Source organism: Manis pentadactyla, chromosome 6 (genome assembly GCF_030020395.1).
Source record: "Manis pentadactyla isolate mManPen7 chromosome 6, mManPen7.hap1, whole genome shotgun sequence".
Lineage (NCBI taxonomy): Eukaryota > Metazoa > Chordata > Mammalia > Pholidota > Manidae > Manis > Manis pentadactyla.
The window spans coordinates 89,656,181-89,669,710 of record NC_080024.1 but is presented as its reverse complement, the minus strand read 5'-3'; positions in this window follow the sequence as shown (position 1 = coordinate 89,669,710).

Sequence of the window (13,530 nt, the reverse complement as noted above, 5' to 3'; positions counted from 1 at the left end):
TAAGACAATGGAACAATGTCCTCATTATTCCAAAGGGAAATTATTTCCAACTTAAAATTCTATTCCAAGAGAAACTGTTAAGTATTATGGTATAAACAAGATTTCAAGATATGTAAGGTCTCGAAAAATTTATTCCTACACATCCTTTCTTCAAGCAAATATGTATGAGAGAGGATTTCCCTGACCACCTTTTATAAAATAACAAATCTTTACTTTCATCCTGGCTTCACTATCCTTCTAACCTTCCCTGAAACACTGACATGGTACATTTTCTTTTAATCTCCCCAAATGTGAAACATGGTCACTATAATATAAGCTCCAAGAGGACAAGGACTGTATGTTCTTTGATGTAATGTGAGCACCTAGAACCACTTCTGATAACCAACAGAGCAATAAACAATGTACTACCTTGATGGAAGTTAAGAAAATAATTTTACAGAAGTAGACAATGGAGCAATAGCACAATCAGACTATCTATTCAGTTGTAAGAGTAAAAATGATGCATTTTCAGAAATACAAGGTGCAGACAGGTCTTATTCAGAGACCGCTTTCTGAAAGCAGAATGAATATTGTCCAAAAGGGAAAGAGATCACTCCCTTTGTGGACTATGGTTTCCCACAATATTCCAAGTCGGAAATCCATCCTTCTATCAACTTAATTAGCAGAAACTATCTACCTCTGGCTCTCCTCTTTCACAGAGAAGTGGCTTTCACTGAATTAATTTAATCTTACTGAAACTCCTTATTACAATGATTCAGTTAATAGAAATTCATCCTAAAAGAAACAGAAACACAGACAGTCAAAAGACTAACATTAATAGAATTCCGCTGGGGATGGTTATGGCCAAGATCAGAATAGCTGATGCTCTTCTCTCCCTTCACTGCAGCCTCGCTGCAGCTGCAGCTGCCCGACACGGGATAAGCTCACTGTTCACAGCACAGAATGTCAGCTTTGAACCACACAACTGAAGGCAAGCCGCCAGTAATCAGCAGGAGATAGCTGAAATTAAAATAGAAATTAACAGGAAAACTGGACTGCTTCTCAGGAACTTGGTTACTCAATTAAGGCCTGTTATACTTATATTTCCAAACATTCGAAGCTAAAAACAATTTATTTAGTCATCTCTGACAAATCCATTTCATTCATCAAATGTTCAGAAACTAAGGTTTGCCTCTTGAGACTTACAGACATCAGCTTCAGACATAGAAAACAGACTATGAACTCTTTTAGTGCTGTGGTTAAGTTATTCATTTCTTTTAAATCCGCAGCGCTAGTCACAGTACCAAGCACGCAGAACTTAATAGACTCACACAACTCAACTCATTTTAGAAAACAGTGAGGTTCAGTAATGTTATATTGTTTATCTCAGGATATTTATATTTGAAGTTAGATCTAGGACTAGTACACAGACCTTACTCTGGACTTTTAATGCCTGACCCTATTTAAAGAAAGGTGAGGGGGGAGAGCAACAACTTTTTGAATCATGAATCCTGCTGGTTCTTTCATGCAGTTACTAGGCTCCCTAAAAGTTAACTAGAAAGATTTACAAATAACCCCATTAGATCAGACCTCTTCAATGGTAACTACATTACACACACACCTAATAAAAGTTCAAAAGGACATATCCTAAATTTTATATCTAAGGATAGTCTAATTTTATCCGCATGAATTTAACATTTGCATACCCCTTCTGAAGTATACACAATTCACTACATTTCTACATTGACATTCACCACTCTCAGACGTGAGAGCAGCATTCACCTATACATGCACACAGCAGACTCTGTTAAGGTAACAAAGGTCACAGAACATGTGACTGGGATGTGGCTGGCAAGGCAGACTGAGGCTGCATCATTACACCAGTTCTACACTAACTTTTAATTTTATATTGAAGGCAATGGGGAGCCACAAATACATTATTTCACTTCTTTTGTTATTCATTTTATTATCATTAATCTACAATTACATGAAGAACATTGTGGTTACTGGACTCCTCCCTTCACCAAGTCCCCCCTCAACAAACCCTATTACAGTCACTGTCCATCAGCATAGTAAGACGCTGTAGACTCACCACTTGTCTTCTCTGTGTTACCCAGCCCTCCCTATGCCCACCCCACATTATACATGCTAACAGTAAAGCCTCCTTGCTTTTCCGCAACCTTATTCCTCCCTTCCCACCTCTCCTTCCCAGTCCCTTTCCCTTTGGTAGCCGGTAGTCCATTCTTGGATTCTGTGATTCTGCTGCTGTTCTGTTCCTTCAGTTTTTCTTTGATCTTATATTCCACATATGAGTGAAATCATTTGGTACTTGTCTTTCTCCACCTGGGATATTTCACTGAGCATAATACCCTCTAGCTCCATCCATGTTGTTGCAAATGATAGGATTTGTTTTTTCTTATGACTGAGTAATATTCCATTGTGTATATGTACCACATCTTCTTTATCCATTCATCTACTTATAGACATTTAGGTTGCTTCCATTTCTTGGCTATTGTAAATAGTGCTGTGATAAACATACAGGTGCATCTGTCTTTTTCAAACTGGAGTGCTTCATTCTTAGGGTAAATTCCTGGAAGTGGAATTTCGGGGTCAAATGGTATTTCTATTTTGAGCTTTTGATGAACCTCCATACTGCTTTGCACAATGGTTGAACTAATTTGCATTCCCACCAGCAGTGTAGGAGGGTTCCCCTTTCTCCACAACCTCACCAACATTTGTTGTTGTTTGTCTTTTGGATGGTGATGATCCTTACTGGTGTAAGGTGATGTCTCATTGTGGTTTTAATTTGCATTTCACTGATGACAAGCAATGTGGAGCATCTTTTCATGTGTCTACTGGCCATCTGAATTTCTTCTTCAGAGAACTGTCTGTTCAGCTCCTCTGACCTTTTTTTTATTGGAGTATTTTCTTTTTGTTTGTTGAGGTGCATGAGTGCTTAATATATTTTGGATGTCAAGCCTTTATCAGATCTGTCATTTATGAATATATTCTCCCATACTGTAGGGTACCTTTTTGTTCTATTGATGGTGACCTTTGCTGTACAGAAGCTTTTCAGCTTGATATAGTCCCACTTATTCATTTTTGTTTCCCTTGCCCAGGGAGATATGTTCATGAGAAGTCGCTCATGTTTATGTCCAAGAGATTTTTGTCTATGTTTTTTTCTAAGAGTTTTGTGGTTTCATGACTTACATTCAGGTCTTTGATCCATTTCAAATTTACTTTTGTGTATGGGGTTAGACAGTGATCCAGTTTCATTCTCTTACATGTACCTGTCCAGTTTTGCCAGCACCATCTGTTGAAGAGACTGTCATTTCCCCATTGTATGTTCATGGATCCTTTATCATATATTAATTGACCATAAATGTTTGGGTTAATATCTGGGGTCCCTATTCTGTTCCACTGGTCTGTGGCTCTATTCTTGTGCCAGTACCAAATTCTCTTGATTACTTTGGCTTTGTAGTAGAGCTTGAAGTTGGGGAGCGAGATCCCCCCAACTTTATTCTTCCTTCTCAGGAAAGCTTTGGCTATTCGGGGTTTTTGGTGTTTCCATATGAATTTTTGAACTATTTGTCCTAGTTCGCTGAACAAAGTTGTTGGTAGTTTGATAGGGATTGCATCAAATCTGTATACTGTTTGGGCAGGATGGCCATTTTGACGATATTAATTCTTCCTAGCCAAGAGCATAGGATGAGTTTCCATTTGTTAGTGTTCTCTTTAATTTCTCTTAAGAGTGTCTTATAGTTTTCCGGGTCTAGGTCTTTCACTTCCTTGGTAAGGTTAATTCCTACATTTTCTATTCTTTTTGATGGAATGGTTTTCCTGATTTCTCTTTCTATTAGTTCATTGTTAGTGTATAGGAAAGCCACAGATTTCTGTGTGTTAATTTTGTATCCTGCAACTTTGCTGTATTCTGATATCAGTTCTAGTAGTTTTGGAGTGGAGTCTTTAGGGTTTTTTATGTACTATATCATGCCATCTGCAAACAGTGACAGTTTGAATTCTTTGTTACCAATCTGGATTCCTTGTATTTCTTTGTGTGGTCTAATTGCCATGGCTAGGACCTCCAGTACTATGTTGAATATCAGTGGGGAGAATGGGCATCCCTGTCTTGTTCCCAATCTCACAGGAAAAGCTTTCAGCTTTTCACAGTTCAGTATGATGTTGGCTGTGGGTTTATTGTATACGGCCTTTATTATGTTGAGGTACCTGCCCTCTATACCCATTTTGTTGAGAGTTTTTTATCATGAATGGAAGCTGAACTTTGTCGAATGCTGTTTCAGAACCCATGGAGATGATCATGTGGTTTTTGTCCTCCTTTTGGTTTGTGTGGTGGATGATGTTGATGGATTTTCGAATGTTGTACCATCCTTGCATCCCAGGAATGAATCCCACTTGGTCATGGTGTATGATACTTTTGAAGTATTTTTGATTTCGGTTTGCTAATATTTTGTTGAGTATTTTCGCATCTACATTCATCAGGGATATTGGTCTGTAATTTTCTTTTTTGGTTGGGTCTTTGCTTGGTTTTGGTGTTAGGGTGATGTTGGCTTCATAGAATGAGTTTGGGAGTATTCCCTCCTCTTCTACTTTTTGGAAAACTTTAAGGAGAATGGGAATTATATCTTCTCTGTATGTCTGATAAAATTCCAAGGTAAATCCACCTGGCCCAGGGACTTTGTTCTTGGGTAGTTTTTTGATTACCACTTCAATTTCTTTGCTGGTAATTGTTTTGTTTAGATGTTGAGTTTCTTCCTTGGTCAGTCTTGGAAGGTTGTATTTTCCTAAGAAATTGTCCATTTCTTCTAGGTTTTCCAGCTTCTTAGCATATAGGTTTTCATAGTAGTCTCTAATAATTCTTTGTGTTTCTGTTGGGTCCATTGTGATGCTCCCTTTATCATTTCTGATTCTGTTGATGTGTGTTGATTCTCTTTCTCTCTTAATAAGTCTGGCTAGAGCCTTATCTATTTTGTTTATTTTCTCAAAGAACCAGCTTTTGGTTCCTTTGATTTTTTCTATTGTTTTATTCTTTTCAATTTTGTTTATTTCTTCTTTGATCTTTATTATGTCCCTCCTTCTGCTGACTTTAGGCTTCATTCGTTCTTCTTTTTCCAATTTTGATAATTGTGACATTAGACTATTCATTTGGGCTTGTTCTTCCTTCTTTAAATATGCCTGGATTGCTATATACTTTCCTCTTAAGACTGCTTTCGTGAAGAATTAATATCGTCAAAATGGCCATCCTGTCCAAAGCAATATACAGATTTGATGCAATCCCTATGAAACTACCAGCAACATTCTTCAATGAATTGCAACAAATAACTCAAAAATTCATATGGAACCAAGAAAGACCCCAAATAGCCAAAGCAATCCTGAGAAAGAAGAATAAAGTAGGGGGGATCTCACTCGCCAACTTCAAGTTCTACTATAAAGCCATAGTAATCAAGACAATTTGGTACTGGCACAAGAGCAGAACCACAGACCAATGGAACAGACTAGACAATCCAGACATTAACCCTGACATATATGGTCAATTAATATTTGATAAAGGAGCCATGGATATACAATGGCGAAATGACAGTCTCTTCAACAGATGGTGCTGGCAAAACTGGACAGCTACATGTAGGAGAATGAAACTGGACCATTGTCTAACCCCAAATACAAAAGTAAACTCAAAATGGATCAAAGACCTGAATGTAAGTCATGAAACCATTAAACTCTTGGAAGAAAACATAGGCAAAAACCTCTTAGACATAAACATGAGTGACCTCATCTTGATCATATCTCCCCAGGCAAGGAAAACAACAGCAAAAATGAATAAGTGGAACTACATTAAGCTGAAAAGCTTCTGTACAGCAAAAGACACCATCAATAGAACAAAAAGGAACCCTACAGAATGGGATAATATATTTGAAAATGACACATCCGATAAAGGCTTGACGTCCAGAATATATAAAGAGCTCACACACATCAACAAACAAAAAACAAATAATCCAATTAAAAACTGGGCAGAGGAACTGAACAGACAGTTCTCCAAAACAGAAATACAGATGGCCAGGAGACACATGAAAAGATCCACATCACTAATTATCAGAGAAATGCAAATTAAAACTACAATGAGGTATCACCTCACACCAGTAAGGATGGCTGCCATCCAAAAGACAAACAACAACAAATGTTGGCGAGGCTGTGGAGAAAGGGGAACCCTCCTACACTGCTGGTGGGAATGTAAGTTAGTTGAACCATTGTGGAAAGCAGTATGGAGGTACATCAAAATGCTCAAAACAGACTTACCATTTGACCCAGGAATTGCACTCCTAGGTATTTACCCTAAGAATGCAGCAATCAAGTATGAGAAAGATCAGTGCACCCCTATATTTATCGCAGCACTATTTACAATAGCCAAGAATTGGAAGCAACCTAAATGTCCATCGACAGATGAATGGATAAAGAAGATGTGGTACATATACACAATGGAATACTACTCAGCCATAAGAAAAGGGCAAATCCAACCATTTGCAGCAACATGGATGGAGCTGGAGGGTATTATGCTCAGTGAAACAAGCCAAGCGGAGAAAGAGAAATACCAAATGATTTCACTTATCTGTGGAATATAAGAACAAAGGAAAAACTGAAGGAACAAAACAGCACCAGAATCACAGAACTCAAGAATGGACTAACGGTACAAAAGGGAAAGGGACTGGGGAGGATGGGTGGGTAGGGAGGGATAAGGGGGGAGAGAAGTAGAGGGGTATTAAGATTAGCATGCATGGGGGGGTAGGAAAAAAGGGAGGGCTGTATAACACAGAGAAGGCAAGTAGGGATTCTACAATATTTTGCTATGCTGATGGACAGTGACTGTAAAGGGGCTTATAGGGGGGACCTGGTATAGGGGAGAGCCTAGTAAACATAATATTCGTCATGTAAGTGTAGATTAGTGATACCAAAAAAAAACCAAAAACGGGCAGTTCCTGTGTGGTAACCTCAAATGAATTCTACAGAAGAGTATAAAGGGCATATAAAAGTGTAGGCAAAGTGTCTGTTTGTGTTTATACAGAGGATCAAAGCCTAATTGGGCTACCCCAAAAATGAGCTAAGATACGATATGAAAAATAACTTCCAACATCAGCACTCTCTGGAAGACTCATGCCAGAAGATGATCATCAAAAAACACCAACAAAGATCCACGCACTGCTACAGCTGTAGATGCACTCATCCCACCAGTTCCTGGACTTGCCATGGGAATGAGGAAGGAGATATCTTAGCTGGCCTGTGCATACAGTAAAACAACAAATTTGACTGGATCTATACTGTTGGAACTCAATCAAGAATTAGGAGAAGTGCAAGTTGTAGCGCTCCAAAATCTTACAACTACAGACTATTTACTGTTAAAAGAACATAAGGGATGTGAACATTCCCCAGGAATGGGTTGTTTTAATTTGTCTGATTTCTCTCAGACTGTTCAAGTTCAGTTGGACAATATCCACCATATCATAGATAAGTTTTCCCAAATGCCTAAGGTGCCTAACTGGTTTTCTTGGTTTCACTGGAGATGGCTGGTAATTACAGGTATGCTTTGGTTATGTAACTATACTCCTATTATGTTAATGTGTGTGTGCAATTTAAGTAGTAGTTTAAAACCTATACATGCTGAAGTTACTCTACAAGAAGATATGTCAAAGAAATAATCAATCTTCCCATGTTTTCTTCCACCTGCTACTTCTATAGCTTTTCTTCTTCCTTCCTACTTACAACCCTTAAATAGAATTCGTGCCTCATATCAAATTTACCGAGTATCATAATTCTTCCAAGTGGTAAAGATACCTCAAGACAAATGCTGGGCATAGAAGCCACAGGGCATAAATATGTAAAGAAGTAAAAAGCTAACCTTTTCAAACAAAAAGGCTTCTCTCTCACTTACCAACTTTACATTTCCCTGTATGGCCCCAGAAATGACTGGTTAGCCAGAGACGGGTAAGATTCCTCAAGGGAGGAACAACCTAAGACAGGCACAGTTGCAGGGGGGCTGTCAAGTGAGAAATTGGGGATCAACAGAGATGAGGCTTAGAACCTCACCCCCCCTGTTCTGAGAGAAATCTTCTGCATACGTGGATGTTTTATTGCCCTTGTCTAGCTTGGATTAACACATAGTCTACAGGCACACACCTGATCATCTACACTTGCTCTCTTACAACACTAAACTATGTTTTCTACCTTTATCTTGTATCTACCTACCACTTCAGCATTTTATTAAAAATAATAATAATAAAGAGAGAAATGTGGTATCCACATATAAATCAAGTATAAAAACCAAATGAGTATTCATATTTGAACTGACTGTTTATAGTTCATAATGCATGAGCAAAACCGAAAGTTTCTGTGATGACTGCCCTTGTACTGTTCACTATGTAACTTATTCATTATGTAAGAATTTGTTCTACATGTAAGAACTTGTTTGTTATGCCTCAGAAGATTGGAGACTCATGAAAATTAGGCTTGGGGTGGATTAATGATTGTGCATTGAGCATTGACTCCCCTATACAGAATTTTATTGTCGTTAACAACCATTTGATCAATAAATATGAGAGATGCCCTCACAATAAAAAAAAAAGGGCAGACTTCCAATGGTAAAATAAATAAGTAACTGGGATGTAATGTATAGCATAAGGAATATAGTCAAGATATTGTAACAGCTTGGTAGGGTGATAGCTGGAACCTAGAATTATGTATATAAATGTTCTACCACTGTGTTGTACACTTGAAACTAATGTAATGTAATACTGTGCATCAACTACCCTTCAATAAAATTAATTATTTAAAAAAAATCAAATGAGTATTCATATTTGAACTGACTGTTTATAGTTCATAATGCATGGGCAAAACCAAAAGTTTCTGTGATGACTGCCCTTGTCCTGTTCACCATGTAACTTATTCACTGTGTAAGAATTTGTTCTCCATGTAAGAACTTGTTCATTATGCTTCAGAATATTGGAGATTGATGAAAATTAGGCTTGGGTTGGATTAATGATTGTGCATTGTGCATTGACACCCCTATACAGAATTTTATTGTTGTTAGCAACCATTTGATCAATAAATATGAGAGATGCCCTCACAAAAAAAATGTACACACTTCCAATTGTAAAATAAATAAGTAACCGGGATGTAATGTATAGCATAAGGAATATAGTCAAAATATTATAAAAACTTGGTATGGTGATAGCTAGTACCTAGAATTATCATGTATATAAATGTTGAATCACTGTGTTGTACACCTGAAAGTAATGTAATACTGTGTGTCAACTACCCTTCAATAAAAACAAAAGTAAGTATTGAAAACAGAACATGTAAAAAAAAAAAACCTACATATAAGTGGACCGATGCAGTTCAAGCCTTTGCTGTTCAAGGATCAACTGCACAAAAATATATACAGTCATAAGACTATTTTGAAATTCAAAGAGTGACAATACTGAAAAGCAAAATAAGTTACTTCTCTGCAATCCTTAGTCTGTTGCTAAACCTTCTAGGACAGTTCTGTTCATGTACATACACAGATCACTTTTTAAATTTTAACTAAATGTTTTTCAAACGTAATAATGGTTAAAGAGACTATGTGGACATGGTTGTTGTTTTTTCCTATGTTTTTCTTTTATTTTAAATTTTTATTTTGGTATCATTAATCTACAATTACATGAAGGACATTATGTTTACTAGGCTCCCTCTTCACCAAGTTCCCCCCACATCCCCGTTCACAATCACTGTCCATCAACATAGTAAGATACTGTAAAATCACTACTCATCTTCTCTGTGTTGCACAGCCCTCCCCATGTCCCCTGCTACACTATACATGCTAATCGTAATGCCCCCTTTCTTTTGTTCCCACCGTTACCCTCCCTTCCAACCCATCCTCGACAGTCCCTTTCCCTTTGGTAACTATTAGTCCATTCTTGGGTTCTGTGCTTCTGCTGCTCTTTTGTTCCCTCAGTTTTCTTTTGTTCTTATACTACGCATATGACTGAAATCATTTGGTACTTGTCGTTCTCTGCCTGGCTTATTTCACTGAGCATAATACCCTCTAGCTCCATCCATGTTGTTGCGAATGGAAGGATCTGTTTTTTTCTTATGGCTGCATAATATTCCATTCTGTATATGTACCACATCTTCTTTATCCATTCATCTACTGATGGACACTTAGGTTGCTTCCATTTCTTGGCTACTGTAAATAGTGCTGCGATAAACATAGGGGTGCATCTGTCTTTTTCAAACTGGAGTGCTGCATTCTTGGGGAAAATTCCTAGAAGTGGAATTCCTGGGTCAAGTGGTATTTCTATTTTGAGCATTCTGAGGAACCTCCATACTGCTTTCCAAATGTTTGAACTAATTTACATTCCCACCAGCAGTGTAGGAGGGTTCCCCTTTCTCCACAACCTCGCCAACATTTGTTGTTGTTTGTCTTTTGGATGGTAGCCATCCTTACTGGTGTGAGGTGATATCTCATTGTGGTTTTAATTTGCATTTCTCTGATAATTAGCGATGTGGAGCATCTTTTCATGTGTCTGTTGGCCATCTGAATTTCTTTTCTGGAGAACTGTCTGTTCAGTTCCTCTGCCCATTTTTTAATTGTATTATTTGTTTTTTGTTCGTTGAGGTGGGTGAGCTCTTTATATATTTTGGATGTCAAGCCTTTATCAGATCTGTCATTTATGAATATATTCTCCCATACTGTAGGGTACCTTTTTGTTCTATTGATGGTGTCTTTTGCTGTACAGAAGCTGTTCAGATTAATATAGTCCCACTTGTTCATTTTTGCTTTTGTTTTCCTTGCCTGGGGAGATATGTTGAAGAAGAAGTCACTCATGTTTATGTCTAAGAGATTTTTGCCTATGTTTTTTTCTAAGAGTTTTGTGGTTTCATGACTTCCATTCAGGTCTTTGATCCATTTTGAATTACTTTGGTGTATGGGGTTAGACAGTGATCCAGTTTCATTCTCTTACATGTAGCTGTCCAGTTTTGCCAGCACCATCTGTTGAAGAGACTGTCGTTTCCCCATTGTATGTCCATGGCCCCTTTATCGAATATTAGTTGACCATACATGTTTGGGTTAATGTTTGGAGTATCTATTCTGTTCCATTTGTCTGTGGCTCTGTTCTTGTGCCAGTACCAAATTCTCTTGATTACTGTGGCTTTGTAGTAGAGCTTGAAGTTGGGGAGTGAGTCCCCCCCACTTTATTCTTCCTTCTCAGTATTGCTGTAGCTATTCGGGGTCTTTGTTGTTTCCATATAAATTTTTGAACTATTTGTTACAGTTCATTGAAGAATGCTGTTGGTAGTTTGATATTGATTGCATCAAATCTGTATACTGTTTGGGCAGGATGGCCATTTTGACTATATTAATTCTTCCTAGCCAGGAGAATGGGATGAGTTTCCATTTGTTAGTGACCTGTTTAATTTCTCTTAAGAGTGTCTTATAGTTTTCAGGGTATAGTTCTTTCACTTCCTTGGTTAGGTTTATTCCTTGATATTTTATTCTTTTTGATGCTATTGTGAATGGAATTGTCTTCCTGATTTCTCTTTCTATTAGTTTATTGTTAGTGTATAGGAAAGCCAAAGATTTATGTGTTAATTTTTTATGCTGCAACTTTGCTGAATTCTGTTATTAGCTGTAGTAGTTTCAGAGTGGTGTCTTTAGGGTTTTTTATGTACAATATCATGTCATCTGCAAATAGTGACAGTTTGAACTCTTCTTTAGCAATATGGATTCCTTGTATTTCTTTGTTTTGTCTAATTGCCGTGGCTAGGACCTCCAGTACTATGTTGAATAACAGTGGGGAGAGTGGGCATCCCTGTCCTGTTCCCGATTGCAGAGGAAAAGCTTTCAGCTCCTCGCTGTTCAGTATGATGTTGGCTGTGGGTTTATCATATATGGCCTTTATCTTGTTGAGGTACTTGCCCTCTATATCCATTTTGTTGAGAGTTTTTATCATGAATGGATGTTGAATTTTATCGAATGCTTTTTCAGCATCTATGGAGATGATCATGTGGTTTTGTTCTCCTTTTTTTCATGTAGTGGATGATGTTCATGGATTTTCGAGTGTTCTACCATCCTTGCATCCCTGGGATGAATCCCACTTGGTCATGGTGTATGATCCTTTTGATGCATTTTTGAATTCAGTTTGCTAATATTTTGTTGAGTATTTTTGCATCTACGTTCATCAGGGATATTGGTCTGTAGTTTTCTTTTTTGGTGTGGTCTTTGCCTGGTTTTGGTATTAGTTTGATGTTGGCTTCATAGAATGAGTTTGGGAGTATTCCCTCCTCTTCTAATTTTTGGAAAACTTTAAGGAGAGTGGGTATTATGTCTTCTATGTATGTCTGATAAAATTCCGAGGAAAATCCATCTGGCCTGGAGGGTTTGTTCTTTGGTAGTTTTTTGATTACCGCTTCAATTTCGTTGCTGGCCATTTGTCTGTTTAGATTTTCTGTTTCTTTCTGAGTCAGTCTTGGAAGTTTGTATTTTTCTATGAAGTTGTCCATTTCTCCTAGGTTTCCCAGCTTGCTAGCGTATAGATTTTCATAGTACTCTCTAAGAATTCTTTGTATTTCTGTGGATTCCGTGGTGATTTTTCCTTTCTCGTTTCTGATTCTGTTGATGTGTGTTGACTCTCTTTTCCTCTTAATAAGTCTGGCTAGAGACTTATCTATTTTCTTTATTTTCTCAGAGAACCAGCTCTTAGTTTCATTGATTTTTCCTATTGCTTTATTCTTCTCAATTTTATTTATTTCTCCTCTGATCTTATTATGTCCCTCCTCCTGCTGACCTTAGGCCTCACTTGTTCTTCTTTTTCCAATTTCAATATTTGTGACATTAGACCATTCATTTGGGATTGTTTTTCCTTCTTTAAATATGCCTGGATTGCTTTATCCTTTCCTCTTAAGACTGTTTTTGCTGTATCCCACAGTACTTGGGGCTTTGTGTTGTTGTTGTCTTTTGTTTCCATATATTGCTTGATCTCCATTTTGATTTGGCCATTGATCCATTGATTATTTAGGAGCGTGTTGTTAAGCCTCCATGTGTTTGTGAGCCTTTTTGCATTCTTTGTACAGTTTATTTCTAGTTTTATGCCTTTGTGGTCTTAAAAGTTGGGTGGTAGGATTTCAATCTTTTGTAATTTAATGAGGCTCTTTTTGTGGCTAGTATGTGGTCTATTCAGGAGAATGGTCCATGTGCACTTGAAAAGAATGTGTATCCTGTTGCTTTTGGATGTAGAGTTCTGTAGATGACTATTAGGTCCATCTGTTCTAGAGTGTTGTTCAGTGCCTCTGTGTCCTTACTTATTTTCTGTCTGGTGGATCTGTACTTTGGAGTGAGTGGTGTGTTGAAGTCTCCCAGAATGAATGCATTGCATTCTATTTCCTCCTTTAATTATGTTAGTATTTGTTTCACATATGTTGGTGCTCCTGTATTGGGTGCATATATATTTTAATGGTTATATCCTCTTCATGGACTGAGCCCTTTATCATTATGTAATGTCATTC